Below are 21,294 nucleotides of genomic sequence, written 5' to 3' on the forward strand. Positions count from 1 at the left end.
AAGTTCACGATCCCTTGTGCTCAGGACTTGAGCCAGTCCTGAACCCTGAAACCCACTGAGCAAAGGAGAGAAGGGCTGCTGGGAGGAAGGGCCCACCCCGCCACACTATGGCAAGTGTATATGGTAATTATTTGCCCAGACTTTCCCTAAAGAGATCTATAGTCACATACTCAGGTAACTCTGCACTGGGGAAAAGGGAATACCCAAACTTTTCAAGGACTATTAAATACAGGAGCTGAGTTGGCATTGATATCCAGGCCCAAAACCTCATCGTGGTCCCTTGTTAGAGAGGGTGTACACAGGGGACAGGCAGCAGAGATTCCTGGAGCAGGTCCAGCTCACAGTGCATCCACTGGGCCCAGTGACTCAGGTGGTGGTCATTTTCCCGCCCCTGAAACTATATTTGGAGTGCACGTACTTGACTGTTGGCAGACTCTCACACTCCTTCCTTGAACGGTGGAGTAAGAGCTATGTCAGTGAAGGCCAAGGAGAAGCTCTGAAAACTGCCCCCTCCCAGGCCAATAAAATACATTTCATAAAATATCATATTTCAGTGATAAAGGCAGAGATTCAAGCCATCCTTAGAAATCATAAGGGTACAGTGTTGGTGGTCCCCATGAAAACCCCATTGGGAGATCCCTTACAAAAGCAGACAGGTCCTGGGGGATGACTGTGGACTAATGTAAAATTAACTAAATAGTGAACACAATGATAGCTCTGTGCCAGACACAGTATTTTTCCTAGAGCAAATTAATCCAGCCTATGTATGCACGGTATGTGCCTTTGATGTGAAGAATGTGTTCTTCATTCCTATTCAAAGAGGGGACAGAAACTCTGCACTCACATGGGACAATCACACACACATTTTTAGTCTTGCCCTGGGGCTATGTTAATTCTCCTGCTCTCTGCCATGACCATCCCCTGAAGGACTCTGGGAAATCTGGACATTCTGCAGATGATCACATTTGTCCATTATATTGATAATTTCATATTAACCAGACCAGTCAAGCAAGAAGATGAAGGCACTGGTAAGACATGTACACTTGGGGCTGGCTCTGTGGCCGAGTGGTTAAGTTTGCGCGCTCAGCTGCGGCAGCCCAGGGTTCAGATCCTGGGCGCAGACACGGCAGCGCTCGTCAGGCCACTTTGAGGTGGCGTCCCACGTCCCACAACTAGAAGGACCTACAACTAAGATATACAACTGTGTACGGGGGGGTTTGGGGAGATAAAGCAGAAAAAAAAAACAGATTGGCAACAGTTGTTAGCCCAGGTGCCAGATAAAAAGTATGAAGTCAGGATTTTGCCATATCAGTAAAACTGTTAATGGCCCGCTGGTCTGGGGCATGCCTGGACAACCCCCCAAAATAAAAGACAAACTATTACAACTTACACCCACTACCACAAGATGAAATCACAACACCTTGTAGGCCTCTTTGGGTTCTGGAGGCAGCATATTCCACAACTGGTAATTTTCTCTGATCCATTTTTTGAGTGACATAAAAGAATACCAACTCTGAATATGGCCTAGAACAGGGCAGGACTTAGCAGCAGGTCCCATCTGCAATGCAAGCAACTCTGCAGCTTGCACCATGCAGTCTAGCAAACCTCATTGTTCTAGAGGTATTGGTAATGGGAAAGATGCTATGCAAAATTCATGCTAAGATCCAATAGGATGATCACAATGTAGACTCCTAAGGTTCTGGTGCAAGGCCACATCATCTGCAGCAGAGACCCAAACACCTTCAAGTGGAGATCCTGGTGTGCAAACTGACCCTGGTAGAAGTTGAGGGACATGTGGCCTGAGCCGCTTACTAAATCTTAAGGTAGAGTGGCCCCAAGAGCAATCCATTATAAGATGAGAGTGGTACATATGTGATGTTGCATGCATAGGAAAGAGGGCACAGGCAAACAGTACTAGTGTGGTGGCCCACGCTGTCATGTCATTCATCTCTGTTGCATCAGCACCCCTCTCTCAGCTCACACAAAATGAAAGAGCCCTTATGACCAGCTGACAGAGGAGGGAAAAGGCTGAGCTTGGTTCATGGATGGAAGGGCTTGGAATGTGGGTGCAAGACAAAAATTGGCTGCAGATGTATACAGCTCCATTCAGGGTGCTCTTGAAGGAAAGCAGTGAGGGGAAATTTTCCCAATGGGAAAAGCTTCAGGCAGTGTGGAAAGAGAAGTAGCCTGAGGTAAGAATAAACCATGGCAGTGTTGGATGACTTGGCTGATTGGTCAGGGCCTGGAAGGAGAAAGATTGGGAACAAGGAGGTCTGGGGACAAGAGACATGTAGATGGACCTATGGGAGCAGGCGCAAGTATGAAGATCTTTGCATCACATGTTAACATCACCACAGAGCATCCAACCTAGAAAAGGCACTAAACGGCCACATAGATAGAAGGGCTTGGGCAGCTGATGTCACTTCTAGCCTGTCATTGGCCACACAGTGGACTCACGTGTGGAGGGGATATGGTGGCAGGGCTAGAAGGGTATGCATGGGCCCAACAGCAAGGGCTCGAACTCACCAAGGCTGATCTACTGCTACAGCAAGATGTCCAATTTACCAACCACAAAAATCAAACCTGAGTCCCCATTCTGGCACCATCCCTCAAAGCGACCAATGAGATACTTGGTGGCAAGTTGATTACATTGAACTCTTCACTCTCTAAGGGGCAGTGATTCATCCTGACTGGAAGCAACATATATTCTGGGTAGGAATTTCCTTTCCTGTCTGCAGAGCCCCTTGGTCAGCACCACTATCCATCTTACATTATTTAGTCCACCAACGTGAACACCACTTCAGACCAAGAGATCTACTTTGCAGCACAGGAGGGACATGATCATGGGATCCAGTAGTCCTGTCTGTACCACTCAGAAGCTGCCGGCCAAGTGACGCAAGGGCCTTTTGCAGGGATAGCTGAGGCTCCAGCTTGGAGTTGATGCCCTGCCACAATAGGATTCCTTTCTCTAGAAGGTAGTATACGTCTTGAGTCAAAGACCATTACATGGTGCTGTGTCCCCTGTAGATAGAGCTAAGGGATGGATGTAGGCATGGCCCCACTTACCATCACTTCCAGTGGCCAATTTGGGGATTTTGAGCTTTTAGCTTTAGGCTGTGGTGATCTACAGCTGCACTGTCCAACATGATAGCCATTATCCAAATGCAGCTATTTAAATTTAAATTAATTAAATTAAATTAAATTAAATTAAACATTCACTTTCTCAGTCATACTAGCCAGAATTCTAGTCCTCAATAGCCACATGAGGTTAGTGCTACCATGTTGAACAGGGTAGATAGAGAACATTTTCATCATTGCAGAAAGTTCTATTAGACAGCGCTGGTTAGACCTTGTTCCCAGAGGGGCAGCACTTCTTCCAGGAGAAACAACAAGAGTTCCACTAAATTTAAGCTACAGTTGTTGCCTTGTCACTTTGAATTCTTTGTGCCAAGAGACCAGCAGGCAAGAAAAGGCATCACCATCCTGGCAGGTGAACCATGCATGTTCATCAGGAGGACATAGGGCTACTGTTAGATCATAAGGCCAGGAAATAACATGTTTGGCACCCACGTGATCTGTTGGAGTATTTCTTGGTTATCCATATCCTGCCCAGTTTTGGTGGTAAATGAGCAAATGTAGCCATGCCTGAGAAAGACTCTCTGACCAGGGCTCAGACCCCTCAGAGATGAGGGTCTTCACCAGATAAACAATCTAGGCCAGCAGAGGCGCTAGAGGTAACAAGAGGAGACGGTATAAAACAGAGGAGGGAGATGATGAGAATCAGCGGTAGCTTCAAGACCAGCCACAATGGTGGGGATGACCATCCACCTCACTATCCCTCCTCTCCTGATTTCCCAGGAAAAACGTCCAACTAGAACCCTGGACAAGCTGTTCCCAGATGGGGTGACCATCTACTCAAAGCACCTGGCTTCGAGTGGCACAAGAGGAGAGCTGTAGTGGATGCTGTGGTACACCAACAGACCGCCTTTCAGAACACAGGCCCCTTTCCCTGCTGCTGGCAGCATTGGTTGCTGATGGCCAACAGCTAAGGCCTTCTCCAGGAGTTGGCCTTGGCAGAAGGGAGCCATTCATGCAAGGTTACACGCACCCCCTGAAGGCAGCACATGTTCAATGACTGGTCAATACTGGGGCACAAAGGTCTAGCCCTCTTGAAAACTTACATCTTTAACCCTGAAGCATTTTCATTTTTTTTTTTTTTCAGTACGTTCTTCCTTCATTTTTTTTTTTTTTTTCTTTTTTGGTCTCTCTCTCTCTCTCTGGGCTAATATTTCAGATTAAACATCTATGACTCTTATCTATGGTCCCATAATTTCTGAGATTTTTGTCTCTGGATCTGGGAGACTTTTTCCACTTTATTTTCTAGCCCGTCCATTGGACTTTTTATTTCTATAATCATTTTTTAATTTCTGAGAACTTCCTTGTTTATCTGATTGTTCCTTTTACTCATAACCCCCTGTTGTCATTGTATAAATGTTATTTTTCAAATTCTTTTCTGTTCTCTAAACTATCTTTGTTTCTTCCAGCATCAGTTTTTTCTCAGTTCGTTTTGGCCTTTCTCTCTCACGCAGCTGGTTTCTCTGCTAACTGCTGAGTGGGCTAGCCCCTCTCCTGAGTGAAAAGTGTGCCTGGACGCTGTGAATGTTAATTGACAGACTTTGTTCCAGGGTATCGTGAGGAACGTTTTCCATCTGTACCTTCCCCTCCCTCGCATCTCTGTCCTCTGGCTCCCAACTGTGTTTAGTCAAGGAGGCACCCTGGCAAGAGATAAGGGGGCATGGGCTGTGGTTTGGGTATTCACTTTCCTGGCTTCCTCCCTCATGTTGCTTCAGGTTGTCTGTGCCCCCCAGCAGAAGGTCTCAGATCTTTCCAGAATGATGCTCTCACCATCCAGCTTTTCCTGACTTTTCCCTGCCCTTCAAGGCAGGGGTTGGGACAGCCTCAGTGCTTCTGGCCTCAGGTCCAGCACCATCCCTGGTCTTCCCAACACCCCACACTCACTTTTCTTATTCTGACAGGTCTTAGCCTGACCTCCCTGGGAGGCAGAGCCTGAGGCAATGCTCTTAGATGGGGTGTAAGTAGGACAGTCTCTGTCTCCAGGGAGAAACAGGCAAGAATTTATCCACCACCTCCCATCTCCCGTTTGTCAAAACGTAACTGCACAGGTGTTAACTCCCCCTGCACTTTCAGGTTGCACGTGGCAGGCTCTGCACTTGATCTCATGGTGTCCCATGACTCAGTTTGCTAATTAAGCCCCAGGACAGGAGGTAAAAGGTGTGCTGTGCAGGTATGAGGGGAGGGGCTGGCAGATTGTACCAGTGCAATGCTAATAAACGTTAACAACCGGCTCTCCTGTTTCTATGGTAAAACACTCTCCATGGCCAATGTCAGTGAGGACTTGGTTAGAGGTGCTTTACATGGTGTTTACATTATAAAGTTACAAAAGGTGTAAGTAAGCTCAAGACTATACATAGTAGTAGAATAGGTAGAAAGTGATGAGTTTTGAGTAGATACTACCTTTGCTTTTAATAAAATTTATTTAATTGTAAGTTTACATAATCTAATTTTTTAGTAATGGCTGTGTTTAACCCTCCCAAGCCGGTAAGGACCGGCTCCACGCATCACTGAACTGCACTTGCAAAAAGACCGTTGGAGCCCATCAAGTGGCCACTGCAGTGGTGGCTTGACCACGAGACAGGCGAGGCCCAAAGGACACCTGAAGGGGTGCATCAGAGGATGCTGGTACAGTCCCTTGTCAATGAACCCCCCTCCATGACTCTAGTTTGAGTGTTGGGACCTGATGACACAGTTGAGAAGGTTTGGGGCAACTGTCAAGCTACATACTCCGCAAAGGCCAGAACTAGGAAAGTTTTACCTGAGAGGCACCAACGTCCCCCACGAGAACACACCTCTCCCTGGACACTCAGCTTCTTCAGAGAATGCTCCCTGGGCTCTGGTGGGGATTCTGCACATGTGAGATAGGGGCCCGTGGGAGCCGTTGTTGTGTGAACGTTCTTTCACTCCCACTGTTTTCAGCCCCACTCCTCGCTGCCCCCCAACACCAGACCTGCCAATTGCAACTGGAGTCCCTGGGAATCCAGACAACCAGCCAGGCCCTGCCTTCCTGCAGCAGTCTCTCAGGGTAACCCCGACTGCAGCTTCTTCCACGCGGTTTGTGGGTAGGCACATTTCCTGTACTTGCCATTTGCCAGAAATTTGTTGGACTCTCCCATCTACTCATCAGTCACTCCCCAGGTCTCTTTATCTTTATGGGTTAATTTCTTTTTGCTTTACTAAACTTTTATCTCACTTGGGCACTAGAAAGCATATGAGACAAACATACGTGGTAGATCATTGTTTTTAAGTGAGAAAAGGCTTACATGTGATTAAGTAAAGCACACGAGTGAACGTCCGCGTGTCATCCCCTCTGAGGAAGGGAAAGTGAGCAGAGGAATCAGTGACCACCTTTGAACTCCCGATGGCCTGTGTCTCAGCAGGGAGTGCTATGAAAAACTCGAGTCAGTGAAAACAGTTCAGTGCACTTGAAACCTCAAACGTTGACTTGATTTCTGATCTATGGCAACTCATTAAACTTGATGTTCATATTATCTCCCTGTTAAATGGGCTAGTGGTACTTATGAAAGTGATGTGAAACTCAATTACAGAGATTGTCCCCAAGGATTTATTGAATATTTATTGTATATAAAGCCCTAAATTAGGACCTGACAAATTAAAAAGAGAGAGAAAGAGAGGGAGAGATTGAAATCCTGTCTATAATATAAAATATGCCTATTTTGGGGCCAGCCCAGTGACATAGTGGTTAAGTTCACATGCTTAACTGCTTCAGCAGCCTGGGGTATGTGGGTTTGGATCCCGGGCGCAGGCCTACATACCACTCATCGAGCCATGCTGTGGCAGCAACCCACTCACAAAATAGAGGGAGATTGGCACAGATGTTAGCTCAGGGCCAATCTTCCTCACCAAAAAACAAAAAGAGCCTATTTTGAATAAAGGGAGGTTATGTTAATTGACTGGTAGGTATTATGAAAGATAACAAAATGGCAAATTTGTAAAACTTTAAAGAAAACACTATGAAGAGCTATCACCAAAAGTTGAATTGCCTTGTGTTTTCATCCTATTTTTAAAATGTAGCCTATCTTTGGATTAGAGGGACTTTTAATTATCCATCTGAACGTCTTTTTTTCTTTTAGTTTTCTTAGGAAATACAGCATTGTAGCCAATCCCTTAGAGCGCCGAGTCACGCAAGGACTCACTCTTCCTTCAGAGCGACTTTCATCTATTGGTGAGGGATTCTCCTAGAAGGAGGGAGCTCAGACCAAAGTTAGCGGGCAGACCCTTCCTGGCAGAGTCACTCTGATCACTACACTGTTTGTGAAAGACCTTTCTCTTCCCGGGGACTGAGGTAATATCTTCGAATTTTCACATGTTTAAAATACAGGTTCATAAGTCTAGAAGGAAGCTGACAAGTCCACCTCACCTGGGTGCGCCATCGCCGTGGCTCAGGGCGGTGCAGGGACTAGCTGGCACCCAGCAGCAGCTGAGGGCAGACTACCTCCCACCTCAGCACGTGCCTGTCCATCTTCCCTGACTCCTGGGGTATATATTGTGAAGATCATTAAAGAGGTTTTTAAAAGCCACCAAATGAAAAATATATTACTGCCTCCTTGTTTATCTGCTCTTGTTTTAGGACAAATTGAGGAAATGATTCTGGGCAGTTAAAAATGCAGTGAATTAGCTGGACACTGGCAACGTACACAAAGGTAGGAGTTACTGTTTCAGCACAGGCCGGAAGGAACAAGCTAGTCGTCTTCACAGGAAAACTCTGGGCTGGCCTGTGTGAAAGCACACAAGGGTGGGTTCTCTCACCAGCTCCTGCATGGTTTTCAGGGCTTTCATAACCGTGTATTCTCTTGGGCTGATTCAAACATTTTTAAAAATTAAAATACTCTCTTTTTCCTCCCATCATTCCCAAATCTTAATAAACCATTTGCCACTACTTTGTGGAAAGGAAACTTAAAGCAGAGAGAAATGGAGTGTGTCTCTTAAGATTGTTTCAAATGGAATATCAACATTTTGTAGAAATGGCGTTATCCAGTGCTGGGTCTGGATTTCTAAATTCAGACCGCTTTCTACTCTCCAAATTAGTGTAATCTGATTTCCTTCCTTGAGTGAGTTTGATACTGTCATTGCCCCCCTAAGTTGCCCAAGATCTCACAGGTAGGAAGAGGTAAAACCAAAAAGTCTAGCACCAGAACTCACTTCCTTAACTATTCGAAAAGGCTGAGTGGGAGGAGAAACCAGTCTTGATGGCAGACTCTCTCTAGCAGGAAGCAGAAGACACAGATCATTGGAACCAGCATTGGTAACCCGGATAGGAATCTGAGGTAAGTGCCTATTTTGGTAGGATCTCGAGTTAGGACTGAGAAATAAGTGACGCAGGGCCTGCCCCGTGGCCCAGTGGTTAAGTTCGTGTGCTCCACTTCAGTGGCCAAGGGTTTCACTGGGTCGGATCCTGGGCGCCCACCTAGCACCTTTCATTAGGCCATGCTGAGGCAGTGTCCCACATAGCACAACCAGAAGAACATACAACTAAAATACACAATTATATACTGGGGGGTTTGGAAAGATGAAGTAAAAAAAGAAAAGAAAAGGAAAGAGGATTGGCGACAGATGTTAGCTCAGGGCCAATCTTTAAAAACAAAAAAGGAAGAAATAAGTGACACAAAAGCTGGAAAGGAAGATGGCAGCCAAGTTTGGAGATCCTGCAATGCCAGCCATATCCATCAGCAGCTGGGTCAGCAGCTGTCATAACAGATAGCCAAAATCTGTGGCTTAAATATATTAGCTAGTAATTTGCTCATGAATAAGAAGTCAGAAGGTCAGCTCTCCAGGGCTGGCGTGGCAGCTTCAGGGACCCAGACTCCATCTATCTTTCTGCTTCTCCCTCCTCAAGGCCACCAGTTGGCAGCAGGAGCTTCAGCCATCTTGTCCATGTTCTAGATCCAGTCCTGAGAAGCAGAAGAGCAAAGGTGAAGAGCTCACACCCCACAACTGAATCAGCTCCGCTCAAAGAGCTTTCTCATGGAAGTCCCAATGACCACGTACAGCCCAGAGGCCACCCCTGGCTGCAAGGGATGCTGGCAAATGTCATCTTTTCAGGGCCGTGGCTTCTAGGGATAAAATCAGTGTTCCAAGACATAAGTGAAAAATGGATATCGGGTAGGCATGTTGGGTGGCAGTCTCGATGTCCCCAGCTTAAGGGGTGCAGACCATTTTCTTAGGCTGCGGGAAGTCATTGGAAGATTCTAAGGTGAGAAGTGAGGCAGCTAGGTCAAGAAGACGAAATTGGCAGAACTGTGGGAGCAAACAGAGAAGGGCGAGCAGAGGGTTATGCTGTGTGGATGTGCGGGGAAAGGAAAGTGGACACACTCCAACCTTTTCAGCAGCCCCTGGGAAACTGAGGCAGTTGGATGGCGTTGCTTTAAGAAATACCTTCCCTGCAGCGCTCCAAGTAAGAGGCCTGACAGTTGACTGAATGCTTTTAGATTGAATATGCAAAGTAAGGTCAGCTTTCATGTGATTAGCGACTTTATCTCATTGTTATGCCGGATGTCACATTTCTGCTTTAAAACAAATAACGTTCCTTCTATAAAGCTACTCGAAAACATTTTGTCTTCTCCCCTTTGCTCTCCTTTGGACACCAACATAACATTTGTAGTTGAATAATATTTCAAACCTTGCTCCATTGAACTGTGTACAACTGGTCTTGGGAATTTTGTCGTGCTTAGCACGTTGGCACCAACTCGTATTGACTTTGTAGTCACAACTGAATAGGTGTTTGTGTCAATGAGGTGTTCATGAGTGCTATGACTCAAAAAACAAAGCCCAAATACACAAAATAAACACAGCAAGTATAAATAGAAAATATGAGCAAGTGTGCACGCATTTTACAGTAAATCATAGTAGAATCCTTTGTTGATCTGATGTGACTTTTGAATACAGTCATTACAATGTTTACTGACTTCTTTCAATGGTTTGCTATCTAGATTTGGAATATCGGGATTTCTGAGACGTTCCCGTGGTTTATCGGAACAAAGGGATGGAGTATTTGAAGCTAGGTTGTTCTGTAAATGGCAGTAGCTTCCTGCCTTGGATATCTGTACTATGAATATTCAACATTTTAGGGTTTATGTTTGAATTGCAGGAATTTTCTTTCATAAAGGGACACCTAAGTGATATGGTGTAGTTCATAGTCATCAGCACTAAAAGTCAAAAGACAGGCAGGATTCAAGGAGTGGCTTGAAACGGCCAGTGTTCAGGCCACAAAACTCTCTGAGGACTTTCAGGGACTGAGCTACATAAAAACAGGCAGCTCCATGTTGGCTGCTGAGAAACTACCAAAAATAACTCAATCCACGGGATTCCTCGTGTCTGCCCTGACGCTTGCCCTCACCTTAGTGAGACTTGTTTGCTTAAACTCCATAAAGATATATTATCCTTTGTGTTTTAAAACCTAGGGCTCTTGGAAAGAACATGATTCCACTTCCAAAACGCAGATGTAGAAATAGAAAAGGACGCTGATGTTCACGTCATCAGGTAGCATTTATCCTGTGGGGAAGAGTTTTTATACAGGCTGGGCACTTTGGCCTCGTTTTTATTTGCTAATTACCAATACTAAATGTTTCTCTTTGACAATGAATTTCTGGCAAAATGTCTGTTTTCATCCAGTGCACTACTGAGAATTATAAATTCCGCACCCTCCCCCGATGGGTTGATGCCGTGATAAACACGGCCCAGCAGTTAGACAGATGGAGACAGTTCTGCAGCACCAGCAGCGGGGGAGGCGAGGGGCTGGATTGTGGGGCCTGTTCAGGGGATTTATTAAAAATGATAACAGTAAAAACAACAGATCTTCATCTGAGCTCAAGAGTGCTGGTTATTCTTCCTAACAGAGATATAGCCTGATTTGCCTACAAAAACACATGCATTATTAAAAACAAAACTAGCAGAGGTCAGGTGAATTTCTCGTGGCTGGAGGTCAAGGTCTCCTTCTCTGGTTTTGCTCTTCCCCTCCCCTATCATATTCCTACCAAATTCTATCTCAGGATATTTTGTTCATAAGGATTAAGGGGCCAAGTGATGGCAGCCTTGAGCTCCCTGTAATATCTACCAACCCCTCCATAAAGCATCCCAAATCAACCTACAACACACGTGATAGCAAGGGGCTTGCCATACTAAGGAAGCTCTAATGCTAGCCCCCTAATCCCCCTTCCAACCAGATGGCTGTCCCTAAGCCCCGCCTGTATGGAAATTTTGGATCACTCGCTGCTTAAGGGATTAAGTTTATCCCAAGCTGACAGCAGAGGCTTCTCTAGACATCACTACAAAGCTGGTGAGTGAACCTGCCTGAGGACCAGGCACCAGCCAGACATCTGGGCAGCAGCGAGTCTGCTCATCTTTGGAAATCTAAAGAGAACCAAGCAGCCTTTAAGACCCTTATGATGCGGAGAGGGAGAGCCCTTGACTGGAGCATAAGTGAGGATCCTGCCCGACTCTGGTGAGGTGTCTAAAGTAAAGGTTTGCTTCCTGGCAGGAGAGGGCGCGATACAAAATAATGGCACAGCCCAGCCACACGGGCCTTCTACCCCAGCATCCAGAGGGAAGGCCAAGAGTGGTTAGTGTGGGGACGCTGAATGGAATTCATTGCCAGCCCTCCCCACGGTAAGTCGGGGCAGGGGAAGCTGTCGTCTTATCTTTGGAGAACAGTTGGAGTAAAGTACACAAGGAGAACCCCCAAACAAGTATGGTGGCATCTGTTCATTTGGCAGATTCTCACTGGACACTGATCTGACCCAGGCATCATGCTAGGCTCAGGGATACAGCTGTGCACGGAAACAATCCCTGACCTCAAGGAGCTCCGAGGTGGAAAGAGAAGAGAGGCAACCGAACAGTGTGGTCAACCAAGATAAGTAAGTGTTCAGTGGGAGCTCTTAGTGGGGGCCCTGAAGAAGACACCGTGTGCCACGTGCTCTCAGCCCACCTCGTGCTCACCTGCAGCTGGTGGGCAGTTTCTGTGCACACTAACAGCTTCCTACCTCCAGCACTTGCCCACCTCGCCCTTTTTCTCTACCCGAGGGCTGCAGGGCAGCTAGGAAGTGTCAAGCACTTCATGCTGTTAGGGCAACATTCAACCAGTCAGTGGATAAATGCCCTGGCTTCCTCCTGCTCTGTGGGGCAATTCTGAGGCATGCCCCATGCAGCCTTCTGGGGACCCCGCAGAAGTGAGGCCCAGTTACCCACAGCAGTAGCTCACTCATTGACTTGTCCTTTATTGACTTCCTTGCCTCACCTCCCTACTCCCTCACAGCACCACCTGGGCCTCCTCCCAATTAGCCACTTGACTTAAGTCCTTGTTTCAAGCTCTGCCCTTAGGGGGACACAGGCTAAAGATTTGACCCAGGCCCATGGCACTTTTGTGTAAGTTAGAAGATGGCACCCTCCACTGGAGGAGGCAGCTGACCCCAGGGCATACTCTTGGCCAGTAGAGAGTAACCCAGCCTGGATGTTGCCCCACCTGCTCCCTTGACCAAGCAACTGTGCGCAGGTCACAATCTGACCAGTTTTACACAGCAGTCCTGCTGAGGTGACCTCTAGAGGCTTATAAAGGACTTGGAAAGTTTATACATCTAAAACCTTTAAGATGTCCCATCTTTTTCCCACTGTGCATGGGATGGCTACCTTTCAAGTAGTGCCTGTGAGGTCACCTGACACTTCCCTCCCCCAGGTCCAGGCCTCAGAAAACACATCCCCTCACTTCCTGGAGACACAAAGCACAGAGACACAGTCTCTTATGCAAAATCCTTGGGGCCAAATGTGCTTCAGAATTTGAATAGTTCAAACATTGGAAGAGCAAAACCCTACGTATACCATATATGACACATCACTCCTGGCAGAGTCTGGGACCAAATTCCCCAATGAAACAGTTTAAAATTTCTGAATCTCCTTGTTGAACATGAGTTTGTCCCAACCCTACAAAAGTTTTTGGTTCTCAGAATATTTTGGATTTCAAATTGCAGGTAAGAGATTACGGAGTTATTCGACATCCTGCTACCCCAGCAAATCCTGTCACCTCAAGGCCCTCCGCATGCCCCTCCTCTTTTGTGACCCTTCTCTGACTTCCAAAGGACTAATAGAACTCATAGTCTATAACATAAAATACAACACTTGATACCACTCTAGTTTAAATTGTTCTCTAATTGTTTTCCATGCATCAATCCTAACTTCCATTTCAATTGTAAAAATCCTTGAAGGCAGAAATCATGTATTATGCAGCATGCTGCATTTGGCAGGACTCTCTTGGTGGCAGGAAAAGTTAATTCAAATTTGACTTTTAAAAAGTGAATTTTTGCTCTCATAACTGAAAATTTCAGGAATAGTCTCTGATTCAGGTCCAGCTGGATCCAGGGGCTCCATCAGTCCATCAGGCTTCTATCTTATTGTTCTCTCTGTGTTTCTGGGTGCTGCTCCTTCGTAGTTGGTGTCATTCTTGACCAGGCTTTCTCTATCTGGTAGACCCTAGAGGCTCAAGGTTTACAACAGCTAGCTGAGCAATCCTCAGGGAGAGACAGCTTCTCTGTCCCGATATTTTCTCAAAAACTCCCACTGGTCACTCCTATTAGCCAGCTTGGTCCTGAACCAATTTCCATAGCTAAGGGCAGTGGTGTTCTCCTTGACCAACCTTGGGCACCTATTTCCCCATGGAACAAGTGCTTTCAGATGGTGTTGGTGGAATGCAAAATCATACAGCCCCTAGAGAATGCAATTGCCCTTTGACTCAGAAATCCCACCTCTTGAAAGTTGTCCCACCAATGCAGTGGCAAACAAATGTAACATGTGTGTGTGAGGCTTTCATTGCAGAGCTATTCACAATAGCAAAAGATCGGAAATAATCAAATAACTATCAACAGGAGACTGACTTAATAAACTAAGGCAGATCCATACAATGGAGCTGCCACAAGGAGTGAAGAATATTGTGATGGTTGATTTTATGTGTCAAGTTGATTGGGTCACAGGGTGCCCAGATATTTGGTCAAACATTTTTCTGGGCGTGTACATGAGGGTGTTTCTGGATGAGATTAACATCTAAATTGATAGAGGGAATGAAGCAGAGTGCCCTCCCCAATGTGGGTGGGTCACATCCAATCAGTTGAAGGCCTGAATAGAATAAAAAGGCTGACTCTCCCCTAAGTAAGAAAGGATCCCTCCTGCCTGATGGCCTTTGAGCTGGGGTATTAGTTTTTTCCTGCCTTCAGACTGGGATGTTTGACATTGGGACAGTGCGAGTAAATATTGGGCTTTGAGGTGGCTGAGCCTCTGAATATTGGTCACACGGATACCTATCAGTAGTGCTTCTTGAATAAATAAATGTTTCATCCAATTAACCTACATACGGAGGTTGATACTGCTGAGGTTATTTATAAATAAATGGTATAAATCCATACGGCAGATCGAAATAACTGCTGCTTACAAGCAGGAGAGGGGGCAAGCTGAGCAAAACAGTGCTGCTCAGCCTTGTGCGATGGCGGAAATCTGAAGCGCAGAAACGGGCGCAGGTCCAGGAACGTTCAGTTGGACGTTGAGAAAGAATCTCAGGATCTGGAGCAGGGACTGGTCACAACCCACTCTTCACTTTCAGAGCGGAGCAAGCTCAGAAGCCACGTGATGCAAGCTTTGACACAATATTTTTTGAGGAATTGGACCATTTTAAACTCTTCCTACTGTTAAGCCAGCTTGCATCTAACTGCTTAAATTCCTCTGTGGCCCTTGAAATCATGAGGCTGCAAGGGATTACTCTAATGTTCTGGAGTAATCCATCATTCCACGTAACAAAACATTTCACGATAAGTCACTGGAAATATCTGTTGCTTCATTAACAGCAGCTCTCCACTGATGCGTGCACAGACTAAGGAGGGTAGCTTATGATGGGCATCCCATCCTGCAGATCCTCGTCAGTCACAGGTGCAGCCAACGCCCTGACCGGCACCCCAGAGCCCTTAAATGCAAGAATCCAGCCCCCTTGACCCCTCAAAAGTGGCTTTCGATGATTATGCCCCAAGAGAAAACAGATCAGACTTGCTTCTGGTACTGTTTGAGTCCATTTGTATTCTGCGATTAGCCACCAAGTCCCTGGACACTGCAAACATCACCTGCTTGTAGTGGACGGAAAACAGGTAAATGGGAACCGAGCTGACTAGACTAAACCCAGCCTCAGGGGCCAGCAATTCCCTTGCAGTGAAGCCTTGAGGGGGAAACCTCAGAGGCAAAGCCTTGATGAAGGAGGAAAGTGGCTGACATAGCACTCACCCGGAAAGTCCTCAGTCCCAGCAAAGGCTCCATTCTTTGTCCCATGGATGGGACAATCCTGAGGGATGTCCCCAGTGGGACTGTGCCTCAATTTCTCACAGTGGTAGCCCCTTCATTAACACACAGCATATTGACTGCCTCCCCTTCCTTCTCTCCCTTCCCCACTTCTCGAATTCCTGGGATGAGCTGCTCACACTCAAATGCTTTTCTTAGGATCTACTGCTCAGGAAACACAAATCAAGACAGTCCCAGGTCTGCCAACCCCTCTGAGGCCAGCAGCATGTGATAGGGGCTCCAGGCTCTCCTCCAGAGAGGCGAGCTACAAGTGGTGTTAGTGATGCAACAAGTGGACCCAGAACCGTAGAGACAGAAACAGCAAGGCCAGGAGTAACATGGGGGCTGAATTCTGTTGAGCCGGTTGCAGACAGAGAGACTGGGATTCCACATGACTGCAGGTGTGTGAGCGAGCCAAGCGGAGATCATATCAGGCTGAGTTCTGCTGGCTCATATCAGCAGGACTGGAGACTCCTGAGAAATAATGAAGGGTGGTTGTACAGACCTGTAAGGTTTGGGGCCATTTGTTATGCAGAAATAGTAACCGCTACATGATGCTTGATTTTTTTATTGAGGTATAATTGACAAATAAAATGGTGTATATTTAAAGCATACAGTGTGACGACTTGATATACAAGGAAAAGATTGCTCTTAGGTGTTACCAAATAAGGAAGAAAATTGTGGAAGGAGAGCACCGTTGCCTCAAATGAGGTAGAGAGTGAGTGTTGGAGACCACAGTGACCCCCAATTTTTCACTAGAGGACTCCATACACTTCCTTCTGTTATAATGTGGCGTTGGAATGTACTGGAAGAGGCTCAAGTGCAGGACCTCCTCTGTCCTCACTCCAAATATTTGTTCTGGGGCCCTGGGCTGTTCAGATAATTAAGTCACCCACTTTCAGGCCGAGGATGAGAAAGTGTGGGTAGTGCGTGTGGTATTCAGGTAATGCTTGCCACTGCGCCACGTGGCATCTAAAGGCCCTGAAACCCTTGCGGTGGAATTCAAGGGGCTCCATGTTTCCATCTCACCGTCATGAAAGAGCCGCAAAGGAAGCTCTGGCAAGAGAAGCAGCTCCTAGAACACCGGGGCCTCCAGGATGAAGCACGCCAGCCTAGTAGCACCATCTGCCCCCTCAGCTGTGACTTCTCCATTCTCGAAATGCCTCCTCAAGGCATAAAATGGGGGGAAATATTTGCAAAACATATATCTGAAGAGGATTTGTGTCTAGAATATAGAAACAGTTCTTGCAACTCACTATCAAGGCAAACAACTCAATTTTTTTTAAATGGGCAAAAGATTTCAACAGGTACTTCACCAAAGATTTAGAAGTGGCAAATATATGCGTGGGAAGATGTTCAACATCACCGGGCATTAGGGAAATGCAAATTGAAGTAGCACTGAGATACCACTACAAATCTGCCAAAATAGCTAAAATTAAAAGACTAACCACACCAAATGTTGGCAAGAATGTGAAGCAAGGGGAATTCTCCCTCTCCTGAGAGAGACGGGAACAGAACAGCCACTGCAGAAAAGAGTTTGGCCATTTCTTACAAAGTTACAGACTTCCCGTATGATCTAGGTGTTCCCTTCCTAGAGAAAGAAGAGCATGTGTCCGTACAAAGACTTGAACACGAGTGTTCACAGCAGCTTTATTTGAAAAAGCCGCAGACTGGATAAAACCCAGATGCTCACCCACAGGTGAATGGATGAACAAATTGTACTACATCCATACAATGAACACTACTCAACAATAACAAGGAACAAGGTATGGACCCACACAACAACAGGCCGAATCGTAACATCATTGTGGTGAGTGAAAGAAGGTACATTGTGTGTGCTGCACACTCTGCTTCCATGTATGTAACACTCTAGGGGACACGAAACTAGTGTAAAGTGATAGAAATCAGATCAGTGGTTACCTGGCGATGGGAGGGTTGGAGGAGGGAAAGATTATGAGGGCTTGAGGGAACTTTTGAGAATGACCTCTATGTTCATGATCATAATTGTGATGTTTCCATAGGTATACGCATGTGTCAGAACTCATCACATTGTATATGTTAAAACAAAAAACAAAAAACAAAAAAACTTCTCCTAAGGTGGATAAAGGGATGCAGCACCTGGCACATTTGGTGCTCCTGTTCCAGAAAATTCTAGTCGTTACTCGGCATTCTTAGGTATTCCACCAGGCCTCTAAACTGTCTCTTGTAGACAAAAAGAAATGAAGCAAGCATGGCTTTTGGGTTGCTGGGGGCCTGGCAACTTTGGAGCCTACAGTCAACCTCTGTCCCCAGCAGATGAGGAAAATGAAAGGCTACGTGACTGGTCCAAACTCACTTATCAAATCACCACCAACCCAGCGATTTGTTCCCCTAGATCCCACCTGTGGACCTGTGCTTGGTTCGCTGGGTCACCGGGCTTCTCAAGCCCTTCAACAGCTGCCCATTGTTTTTCTGGCGTTGTGTTTTCCCTCTGCGTGCCGGGTTGAGACCATTTCCTCTGAAGTTCAGAGTTCTTAAGGATGCTCTTGGAAACCAGTCCCAGTTTTCAATGAAATGGTATTTCTCATTCCATTGTATCCCCAGATCACAGATAAACAGCTCTTTAGTCCTCCTGAGTCGCTTTGATCATTGGTCCCTTTATCCCAGATCTATACCCGGCTGGCCTCGCCCCTCTGGAGCCCACAAGAGCCCAGATTCTATAAGGGTAATCTGTAGATCAGTCCAACACACATATGCTGAACTGGAGTCATAAATGCCTTCATTATCCCGGACCACCCAGCTAAGATTTTATCTTCAATATGAATGCCTGGCCCCACAATGACCCCGTTGTTCTGCACCTTTAGGCTGTGGCGAAGCCCCACCATAATCTCCCTGTTCATAAAGGACCCCCGGGCTCAGGTTATCCTTTCTACTTTTGTGAGCACTTGCAAAATCCTTTGGGAAACCAGAGTAGTTTACAGCAGTGTCTTATGCCACTTGTCTCCCAAGCCCCTCCTGGTCATTCATGGGGGATTTCCAAACGGCCGGCACACCACACACAGAGTGGCCTCCAGGGTCAGCCCATGCCCACGTGCCAGGACTGGCACGGGGGCTCACCCCGATGCTGTGGGAGGCCTCCCCATCTCCCCTTTCCCCCGGGCTCCCTCCCCGCTTCCTGCCTCTGCTATCTCTCTTGAAAGGAGTTTGTGCTCTGCTCACATAGCAGAAATACAGGAGGGCACGAGAAGGAAAAGCTGTTGGCCAAATGAAACTCATGCAGTATGGACCCTGCACCATCCTGCCTCTATATACCTGGAGGAAAACAAGAAGAGATGCCTGTCTGTGTGGACAAAAGCCCACCCTGGCTGTTTATTTTTCCAATGAATAAACAGTGCTCTTTGCTGCTTCCAAACTGTCAGTGAAAATCCTCAGTTTTAGGAGCTAACAGAGAAGACATTTTGTAGAATTGTCCGCTGGCGCCTTGATTCTCAGCGTGGCCTGTGGACCAGCAGCACCGCCACCACCCAGCTTGCTGGAAATGCAGAATCTCAGATCCCTTCCCAGTTTTACTGAATCAGAATCCATATTTTAACAAGATCCCCAGCTGATCAGAGCTGAGAAGATCTTCTCAAAAAATGACTGCTGAATATTCCAAAGAAAGTTCTTTGCCACCTTGATACAGACTGTCTTGAAACGGGGAGGGTCACTGTTTCCCAGACCTTTTGGGCAGTTTCTAACCTTCCAGAATTCTCTAAAAGAGTCAATTCCCCAGCCACCCTGGTGAGAATTGTTCTGGAAGAAAGTGTACTGGAAGAAAGTGTTCTGGAAGAAAGTGTTTCTGAAAGAAAGGGAGGAAGACTTTTCCTCTACCTAATGTGGGTTCGTCTGGCCGGAGAACGAATTACATTCACATGAGACAGAATAGCAAGAGAAAGTTAAACAAAGCTTTATAACATGTATACATAGGAAAGGTCAGGCAAGCTGAGCAACTCGCCAAAATGGCCGAAACCACCACTTAAATATCTAAAGACAAAGGAGGATGTTGGGGTGGAGGGGGAGTCGATCATGGGAGGTTACCACACAAGTACAGTAAACAAAATGCGGATTTAAGTCCTTGCCTTTGGCATTGATTAAGAGTTTCTAGAGAGAAGGTCATCTCCCCTTCCTGGTACAGAGAGGGAGATACCTTTACAGATGGAGAGTTCCTTTACAATGTAAATGTCTCTTACAAAGGGTAGGTAAATTCTACTTTTCAGTTGCTTTCCTGTCTGCAAAGTAACTAGCCTCAAATAATCATCATGCCAAAGAGACATATCTTGGGGCGGCCAATTCCAGTCCCCACAAAAGTAAAGAACACAATCCAAGTTGGGACATAAACATGTGTTTGGGGTGGGGGCAGGGGGCATATGGGAAGCCACAGGTGACGTCCGCCCTGCACAACTTTGCTAAAAACCACTCGGGGTCAGCCGCTCATACAACTCCTGGTGACGACAGCTATTTTTACCATTCTTAACAAACCTCAACCACATGCCATGAAAAATTTCTATCTAAGATTTTTCCCTTTTGTAGAGGTATTATTTGTTCCTTCTCGTTTTAGACCAGTTTTTCCATAACACATATAGACATGTTCAGAAAAATAGAAGAGAAAGGTTTGATTCCCATGGCGCTGTCTCTGCCGAGCTAAATCGCTCTCTAGGAAAAGAAAAGTTAATGTCGCTACTCTGGGATTTTCTCCTTTCATCTGCTACATTGGCTTCCTCAGTTTCCTCCAGACCAGGGGTTCTCAACTGAGGGAGGTTTTGTCCCCAGGGGACATTTGGCAATGTATGGGGACATGTTAGGTTATCACAGCTGGAGACAGGGAAGTGTGGCTGGCATCTAACGGGTAGAGGACAGGGATGCTGCTAAACATCCTACAGCCCAGAACAACGGCCACACGACAAAGAAGCGTCTGGCTCCAGACGTCAGAGTGCTGTGGTCGAGATCCCTGCTCTAGACAACTCCTGGTCTAACCACATCCCGCGGCTGTCTTAATGTTTATTCTACGAGTGCCCTCAACCTGCCCTGCTCAAATACAGCCATCTCTCTCTTCTTCAGAGAGACAAAAGAGATTTCATAATAATCATAAATGATGCTTGTTAAATGCTTAATCTAGTCCAGGCATGGCTCTTGGTGCTTTCCATGTGCTTTCCAGCAACTCATTTAGCCTTTAAAACAAGCTTGAGGGCTGCTAGTATTATTATGTTATTATTATCATCCCCTATTCAACAGATGAGGAGCTGACGCCCAGGGAGGACTACCTTGCCTGAGGTCTCCTAGCTAGTCAGGGGTGGAAGCAGGATTTGCACACAAGAGGATTGTCTCCAGAATCCACCTGCTTAACTGCAACATGATGCTTGCCAAGGAACCGGAGGTAATGGAACAGCCACAGGCCGAGAGTTTGTGGCACCTCAGTCAGGACTTCAGGAGCCCCAGTGCTGTGGACGAGCCCCCCTTCTCAGGAAAACATGGTCCTTTACACACACTGCCTCACCCCAGGGGCCAGGCTGATCATAGGATGTGGGAGGAAAGGAGCCAGTGGGCACTATGGGAAACTCTGAGGTGAGGAAGTTTCGGTGTCTCTGCACAGAGGTGTGCCGGTTCCCTGAAGCTGCTTCTGCGGTAGCAGCGCACGGGTGGTGAGAATGACAGTCGGGGCCCCATGGTTTGTAATTGCTGATGGACAAGATAGAGAAATATCCCGAAATCCGGCAATCTGTCCTGTAAAAGTAGAGAAGGACAAGTGAGTTGTGTCAGTGCCCACTATTCGGCCTGAGGAGCTCCATTCTTTCTAGGAGAAAAGCTCATTTGCATTTGAGG

The sequence above is a fragment of the Equus asinus genome, chromosome 15 (genome assembly GCF_041296235.1).
Source record: "Equus asinus isolate D_3611 breed Donkey chromosome 15, EquAss-T2T_v2, whole genome shotgun sequence".
Classification (NCBI taxonomy): domain Eukaryota; kingdom Metazoa; phylum Chordata; class Mammalia; order Perissodactyla; family Equidae; genus Equus; species Equus asinus.